The sequence below is a fragment of the Dermacentor variabilis genome, chromosome 8 (genome assembly GCF_050947875.1).
Source record: "Dermacentor variabilis isolate Ectoservices chromosome 8, ASM5094787v1, whole genome shotgun sequence".
In the NCBI taxonomy this organism is placed as follows: Eukaryota; Metazoa; Arthropoda; class Arachnida; order Ixodida; family Ixodidae; genus Dermacentor; species Dermacentor variabilis.
This window is the reverse complement of record NC_134575.1, coordinates 141,238,887-141,247,964: the sequence shown is the minus strand read 5'-3', so window position 1 is coordinate 141,247,964 and position 9,078 is coordinate 141,238,887.

Sequence of the window (9,078 nt, the reverse complement as noted above, 5' to 3'; positions counted from 1 at the left end):
GTATCCAACGTTGGCGGAGCGAAGTACTTCACTACGCTCGATGCAAGCAGATGACACTTTCAGGTGGAGGTAGATCCCTGTGACCGAGAGAAGGCTGCCTTCACTTGTCACAGGGGACTTTTCCAGTTTACCCGTATGCCCTTCGGACTTGTCGGTGCGCCTGCGACTTACCAGCGCCTGGTGGACCGTGTCTTGGGTGACGCAAGGTGCCACCATGCTCTTGCTTATCTGGACGATGTTGTGGTATACTCGCGTACCTTTGATGGGCACTTACGCCATCTCAGGGACGTGTTGGAGCGTCTGAGGTCTGCGGGGATAACGCTAAACCCGACCAAGACCGAGATCGCAGCAACCTGAGTAACACTACTGGGGTTTAAACTTGACAACGGACGCCTTCTGCCGTGTGATGACAAGGTTCAGGCATTATTGAACTATCCGTCACCGGCAGACATAGGCGGACTGAGACGCTTTTTGGGGCTGGCGAACTTCTATCAACAGTTCATCCCAAACTGCGCTGCACTGCAAGCCCCCTTGACTATGCTATTGAGGAAAGGTGAGCAGTGGAGGTGGGGCCCCCAGCAAGAGGAGGCACTGCGCAACCTCGTAAACGCGCTCGTGGAAACCACCGAGTTAAGGCTACCAGACATGAACAAAGAATTTGTCATGCAAACGGACGCTAGTGACCTTGGCCTAGGAGCGGTTTTGCTCCAACAGCACGAAGGTAGCTTGCGCCCGGTAGCTTTTGCCAGCCGCTCTCTGACTCCCGCAGAGAAAAATTACTCCGTGACCGAAAAGGAATGTCTGGCGATCATTTTCGCTCCTAAAAAGTTTGACTACTATATTGATGGAGTCCCATTCATAATTGAGACGATCATATGGCACTAACTTGGCTTAGGCGCTTAGGAGAGCCGAGCGACCGGCTCGAGCGATGGGCACTTCTCCTTGTTACGTTTCACCTACGACGCGCGGTTTAGCCGGCGCGACTGCAACAAAGCGGCAGACATTTTGGCCCGTTCGGCGTCGCCGCTACGCCTCCCCGCCAAGCGCGTCCAGGCATGTTCCGATGCCACGTGTCTTCATGTGCGTGTGTGAGTGTATGTGCATATGGTGCCCGACCGGCGGCGATACGACAGTAGGGGTCACCTTCTCCTCCTTGTGCCCGACCGGCGGCGATACGACAGTAGGGGTCACCTTCTCCTCCTTGTGCCCGACCGGCGGCGATACGACAGTAGGAGTCACCTGCTCCTCCCCATTGTGCCCGACCGGCGGCGACACGACAGTATGCGTCACCTTATCCCATTGTACAATCACGTGCTCGTCTATTGAGGGGTTCCTTCTTGCCCTCAACTGCGAGAGTATAAAAACAGCTGCCCCCGGACGCCAAAAGGAGGGCTCCGATTTCTTCTGTTGAGTAAAGTGCACTCCCGTCTCTCTACTTCGGTCAACCTGACCGCGAACTCTTTGCGATGTTAGAATAAACAAGTTGTTTTGTTGTTACCAGTCGACTCATGCTTTGCCGGGACCTTCGGATGCTTCCAGTTGTACCCCAGGCCGCCAGGCCAACGCTACCCTTGGGGCTTGCGACCCAGGTGCAACAACGGGCGTCAGCGCCGAGTTCCCAACAAATCGCACCAGCGGTGCGACCACAACAACTGTCTGCCAGCGGTGAGATCGCGACAACGGAGGCCAGCAGCGAAGATATGCAGTTGACTGTATGCTGAGCAGCTCAACGACGATCCGGGAGCAGTGCAACGAGCCCTGTGTGATGACTGGTTGCCTGCAGCGGAACGACTGCGCTGAACTCTTGGCTGCGAGGTTTGGTGAGTGCGGCACTTTCTTCTTCTGAGCTTTGCCAGGCTTTTGTTAGTGTCAGAAACAGAGCTGGTAATTGTGGTTGTCGTTGCTGCCGGGTTAGTTTGCGGCAAGACAATAATAGGCAGTAGAGAAAGCAGCATTCAGAGCAGCCATGGATTTGAAGTCGTTGCGCAAACCGAAATTGCTGGAGCTTGCAAGAGAGTTGGGTCTGGATGTCTCAGACAAACTAAGAAAACCTGAACTGCTAAGGGCTATTCTTGAGTTAGAAGCTGAAGATGACGAGCTGTCGGAATGCCTTGAGGCCATTGAGGAGAGGGAGACTGCAAAAAGACAGGAGCGCGAACTTAAAGAGCAAAAAGAAAAAGAAGAGCGCGAACTTAAAGAACAGAAAGAAAAAGAAGAGCGTGAACGTAAAGAACAGAAAGAAAAAGAAGAGCGTGAACGTAAAGAACAGAAAGAGCGAGAGCAACAAGAGCGCGACCGTCAACACGCTTTGGAAATGAAGCGTCTTGAGGTAGAGATGGAACGCGCTCGTAATGGAAGTCAGACACACGGTGCAGGAGAACGCGTATTGTTCAAAATGACTGACCTGATGCGGCCGTTTAAGCTTGGAGAGGACATTGGTTTGTTCCTGGTTAACTTTGAGCGAACGTGCGAGAAGCAGGGGTTCTCTCGGGAAACGTGGCCACAGCGCTTGCTCACTTTGTTACCCGGCGAGGCGGCCGACGTAGTCGCTCGCTTGGATAGAGAGGAGGCAGAGGATTTCGACAAAGTGAAATCGAGTCTGCTAAAAAAGTACAGGCTGTCAGCGGAGGCGTTCCGTCGGAAGTTTCGGGAAAATGAGAAAGGCAGAAGTGAGTCATACACAGAGTTTGCGTACAGGCTTATGTCAAACATGCAGGAGTGGCTCAAAGAAGAGAAAGCGTTTGGTGACCACGATAAAGTTCTGCAGTGTTTCGGGCTAGAACAGTTTTATAGTCGGTTACCTGAGAACGTGCGGTACTGGGTCTTGGATAGGCCAGACGTTTGTACGGTGGCTAAAGCCGCTGAGCTAGCCGAGGAGTTTGTGACGCGTCGGGCTCGCGGAGCTAAGGACGGTCAAAAGGGTGAATTTGGCTCGAAGTTTGAGAGGCCGAAGTTCACACCCATGAGAGCAAAGGGGAACACGCGTAGTGAGGATGCGAGTGAAAGCAGTCCGACCAAACGTAAAGAGACGGCGGCAGCCGAAGCCGAACGCAGAAAGCGGTTCGAGATGAGGCAAGCGCGCGTGTGTTATACGTGCCAGAAGCCGGGTCACTTTTCGGCGCAGTGTCCGGAAACAAAACCAAAAGTTGTGTTTTTGTCAATATGCAGCACTGACGAGAACATGAAGCTTCTCGAGCCTTACATGCGAGACCTCCTCGTGAACGGGAAAGAGTGCCGAGTGCTTCGCGATTCCGCAGCTACGATGGATGTAGTTCACCCCTCTTACGTAGAACCCCATATGTTCACGGGCGAGTGCGCATGGATCAAGCAAGCCGTGGAAGCTCATAGCGTGTGTCTGCCGGTAGCAAAAGTGCTTATTGAAGGACCTTTCGGAGCGCTTGAGACGGAGGCCGCAGTGTCTTCTATGCTGCCCCCCCCAGTACCCGTACCTATTTTCGAACAGGTCCGATCTCCTCCTGCGCGAGAAGGGGCTTTTGTTTGGTGAGGCTAGCGTTCAGGCCTTAACCAGGTCGAAGGTTCGGGAGCTCGCTGCAAAGGCGGTAGTTGCGGGGCCGACGTTATCAAACAATGAGAAAGGGTCAGAGGCGCAGCAAGCCGATATTCAGAGCACGCCCGAACTGAATAAACTTGAGTCTGTAACGTTAAAGGCACCAGATACCGGAGAGGAAAATCCCGATGCGGGAAAGTTAGAAAAGCTATCTGCAGATTTGCTCATCGCGCCTACGTCAGACGGACTTGATAGGTTGCTAAAAGTCAGCCGGTCGGCTTTGATAGCCGAGCAAAAGAAGGATGGTAGCCTAGAAAACATACGCTGCAATGTCAAGGAAGGTATCGCCAGGAAAAATGCGCGTTTTGTGGAAAGAGGTGGAGTCCTGTACCGGAAGTATCTAGACCGCAGAGGAGTGGAGTTCGATCAGCTGATCGTTCCTCAATGCTATCGTCAGGATCTGTTGCGCTTGACGCATGGGGGTTCGTGGTCCGGACACCTTGGAGTTAAGAAAACTAAGGACCGTCTCTTGCAAGAGTACTATTGGCCAGGGTGTTTTCGGGACGCAGACCATTTCGTGAGGACATGTGACACCTGTCAGCGGGTGGGCAAACCAGGGGACAAATCGAGGGCGCCGTTGAAGTTGGTACCTATCATTACGGAGCCTTTTAGACGGCTCGTTATTGATACAGTGGGACCTCTGCCGGTAACAGCCACGGGGTACAGACACATTTTGACTGTGATCTGCCCAGCGACAAAGTTCCCTGAAGCAGTGCCGCTTAAAGAACTCAGCTCAGTTGAGATAGTCAATGCACTACTGTCCATATTTGCGCGAATTGGTTTTCCTGCGGAAATCCAATCAGATCAGGGCACAGTGTTTACTAGCGCTTTGACGACAACTTTTCTCGAAAGGTGTGGGGTAAAGCTGTTACACAGCTCAGTGTACCACCCACAGTCGAATTCCGTTGAGAAGCTCCACTCCGTCATGAAGCGCGTGTTGAGAGCATTGTGTTTTGAACATCGAACTGACTGGGAGCTGTGTCTGCCTGGGGTGATGTTTGCATTAAGGACCGCGCCGCATGCGGCTACAGGGTTTTCGCCAGCTGAGCTGGTGTACGGTCGCTCGCTTCGGTCTCCGCTTCGCATGCTTCGAGAATCGTGGGAAGGCAGGGGCGACGACCCAGTCGTGGTGGAGTACGTGCTTAAGCTCCTCGAACGCTTAAGAAGGGCACAGGAGTTGTCAGGTGAAGCAATGGCAAAGACCCAGCAGAGGGCCAAGGTTTATTATGATCGGACAGCCAGGGCCCGTCGTTTTGAGGTGGGCGATGAGGTCATGATATTGCGCACATCGCTAAACAACAAACTAGACGTGCAGTGGGAGGGCCCAGCACGAATTGTTCAGAAACTGTCGGACGTTAACTACGTGGTGAGTCTGCCAGGAAAGCGGAAAGCACAGCAAGTTTACCACTGTAATCTACTCAAACCCTATAAACAACGGGAAGCAGTGGTGTGCATGATGGTAAACGTTCCTGAAGAGCTTCCGGTCGAGCTTCCGGGACTAGGCTCAGTGACGAACAGGGAAGACACCGGTCAAGTCATTAGTGACTTAGTCGGTGGAGCACCGCTGTCGCCTGAGCAGAAAACCGAACTACACCAGCTCTTACAAGAGTTTCAAGGTCTGTTTTCTGAGAGGCCTGGTAGGACTTCTGTCCTTACTCATGATATAGAACTTACCTCCCCAGAGCCAGTACGATCCAAGGCGTATCGGGTGTCACCCCGCCAGAACGATATTATGGAGGCTGAGGTAAAGAAAATGCTACAGCTCGGTGTTATTGAGGCAGGTGAGAGTGATTATACCTCCCCTTTGATTTTAGTTGAGGTACCGGGCAAGGAACCTCGTCCTTGCGTCGACTACCGCAGGCTTAATTCCATCACTAAGGATCAAATTTATCCGATCTCTAACATCGAGGAGCGCCTTGAGAAAGTTAGTAGCGCTCAGTTTATTTCCACCCTAGATCTTGTCAGGGGTTATTGGCAGGTTCCACTTACAGAAGAGGCTAGTAGGTATGCGGCGTTCATTTCACCAATGGGAACATTCCGTCCTAAAGTATTGAGTTTTGGTTTGAAGAACGCGCCATACTGTTTTTCAAGCCTCATGGATAAAGTGTTGCGGGGACAGCAAGAATTCGCTTTACCGTATCTAGACGACGTAGCGATATTCTCCGCATCCTGGTCTGAGCATATGGCACACTTGCGGGCAGTGCTAACCCGCCTGCGCGAAGCGGGCTTGACAGTCAAAGCTCCTAAGTGCCAGTTAGCACAGGCCGAGGTTGTCTACCTCGGTCACGTGATTGGTCAGGGTCGTCGCCGCCCCTCTGAAATAAAGGTGGCCGCTGTGCGAGACTTCCCGCAACCGCGCACGAAGACCGATATTCGGTCGTTCTTAGGTGTCGCCGGCTACTATCAGAGGTACATCCCCAGGTACTCTGATATCGCGGCTCCCCTGACGGATGCTCTAAGAAAGACAGAGCCTCAAACAGTCGTCTGGGACGAGACAAAGGAAAGAGCTTTTAGCGCCCTAAAGAGTGCCCTAACAAGCCAGCCTGTGCTACGATCGCCAGACTATACAAAAGGGTTCGTTGTTCAGTGCGATGCTAGTGAGCGAGGCATGGGCGTTGTACTGTGCCAACGGGAAAATGGAGAAGTAGAACACCCCGTCCTGTATGCTAGTCGTAAGCTGACCAGTCGTGAGCAGGCGTATAGCGCCACCGAGAAAGAGTGTGCATGTCTCGTGTGGGCCGTTCAGAAATTGTCATGCTATCTAGCCGGCTCGAGGTTTATCATTGAGACGGATCACTGCCCTCTCCAATGGCTGCAGACCATCTCTCCCAAAAATGGCCGCCTCCTGCGCTGGAGCCTAGCTTTGCAACAATATTCCTTTGAGGTGCGTTACAAAAAGGGGAGTCTCAACGGTAACGCCGATAGCTTAAGTCGAAGCCCCTAACGTAGGAATCAGCCTCAAAATTGTTTGTTACTGATGTTTTTCTTCCTGAGGCAGGATTTTTTAACATATTGCTTTTGTTTAGTGTTTCAAAGTGATGATATGCTTTCTAGTGCAATTTGCCAATTTGTGGACGCGTTCTGAGTGATGCTAGACTACTGTAAGGAACTAGGCAGTGGTATAAAAGGGGAAAGAGCCTGGCAGGGCTTAGTGAGGGTTGTGCCGTGCTTGCTGACTGAGCGGTTGAGTTTCAGCGTAGTTCTAACGCTTGCCGGGAACGAGAACAAAAATGTGAACTCTCCCGAAGTCACTTTGCAGTGTCCCGTGCGAACCTGAACGAGAGAACGAGGCCTTCTCTGTGCGCTGCGCTCAAGAATCGTCGAGGGACGCCCGACTTCGGTTATGAGCATCATCGAGCGACATCCCTCCGGACAGCGGATGCAGTCCCCTGTCCATCGGGATCTCCTTCCCCCGGCGGGGCGGTCTGTTACGTTTCACCTACGACGCGCGGTTTAGCCGGCGTGACTGCAACAAAGCGGCAGACATTTTGGCCCGTTCGGCGTCGCCGCTACGCCTCCCCGCCAAGCGCGTGCAGGCATGTTCCGATGCCACGTGTCTTCATGTGCGTGTGTGAGTGTATGTGCATATGGTGCCCGACCGGCGGCGATACGACAGTAGGGGTCACCTTCTCCTCCTTGTGCCCGACCGGCGGCGATACGACAGTAGGGGTCACCTTCTCCTCCTTGTGCCCGACCGGCGGCGATACGACAGTAGGAGTCACCTGCTCCTCCCCATTGTGCCCGACCGGCGGCGACACGACAGTATGCGTCACCTTATCCCATTGTACAATCACGTGCTCGTCTATTGAGGGGTTCCTTCTTGCCCTCAACTGCGAGAGTATAAAAACAGCTGCCCCCGGACGCCAAAAGGAGGGCTCCGATTTCTTCTGTTGAGTAAAGTGCACTCCCGTCTCTCTACTTCGGTCAACCTCACCGCCAACTCTTTGCGATGTTAGAATAAACAAGTTGTTTTGTTGTTACCAGTCGACTCATGCTTTGCCGGGACCTTCGGATGCTTCCAGTTGTACCCCAGGCCGCCAGGCCAACGCTACCCTTGGGGCTTGCGACCCAGGTGCAACAACGGGCGTCAGCGCCGAGTTCCCAACAAATCGCACCAGCGGTGCGACCACAACATCCTGCAGCGATACGACTTTACCGTTCGCTACAGGAGAGGAAAGAACAACGTTGTGGCGGGCGCACTTTCGCGCGCGCCCGTTGACTGTGAGAAGAGTAACATTACTACTCAACTCACCTCGCCCGAAACTGAGCTTGAGAGCGGACTAACCGCTGCGACGATCGAGGTTTTCAGGAGGGGTAACATTAATACCCATCGTGAGTCCTCAGTGACTCAGCCTAAGAGCAGAGTAACTGTTACAATGCTCGACGGCGCTGGTCCCGAAGGAAGGGCGGACGAACCCCCTTCTCCAGACGAAAGCGTGAACCACTTGGACTGCGTCAGTTCAGTGGGGAGCGTGTTCGGCAGAAAGGAGCTGTTAGAGGCACAGCGGGAGGATCCGTTTTGTAAGAAAGTGTTTGAGGGGCTCTGGGAGCCCGGCGGCGCGGCCGCGGCGCACATGGACGCAGCTGGTATTGCTGTGGGTGCGCGGCGCTCCGAAACAGCTGGTATTGCTGTGAGCGCGTTCGATTGCTACCTGCTAGACTCTGACGGCGTCCTGCTGAGATACATTCCCGCGGAGAAGGGTACACATCAGTCCTTCAAAGCGGTGATTCCACGCACGCTGAGAGGAGCACTTTTACGCTACTTTCACGATACGTGCCTGGCTGGGCATGCAAGTGGCCCTAAGACTTATCTGAAGTTGTGCCGCTTTGCTACCTGGCCGAGAATGAAGCGGGATGTGATGCGCTACGCCTGCTCTTGCAACGTGTGCCAACGCGTGAAGCCGCGTGCTGGACGACCACCCGGGCTCATGCAGCCGATCAAAAGCCGAACACCGTGGCAAATTGCGGCATGTGACGTCATGTGACCTTACCCCAGGACACCGAGCGGGAACCGATTCCTTCTCGTAGTCACAGACCATTTCAGCAAGTGGGTGGAACTGTTCCCCCTACGGAAGCTGACGGTACGCGTAATCATGGGAAAGCTGATCGAGGTGTTTACACGATTCGGCTATCCTGAGCAGTTGATAACGGACAATGCGTCCTACTTCACTGCCAAACTCTTCGTGGACTCTTGTGCAGCTCTCGGCATTAAGCACAGGAGAACAACCACGTACCATGCCCCGGCGAATCCCACTGAGCGTGTGAACCGCAACATCAAGCACATGCTAGTTGCATTTGCGGGGACGCACAATGAGTGGGACGCTGGTCTTCCTGAAATTGGATTTGCGATCAGGTCGACAGTGAATCGATGGACTGGGTATACACCCGCCACCCTCAACCTTGGGAGGGAGCTGTTGAGTCCGGTAGAACTTACTCTACAGGAACGATGCAGCACGGAACTGGTTGTTTCGTCGGCACGCACCGATTATGCGACTGGGCTGCGCACAAAG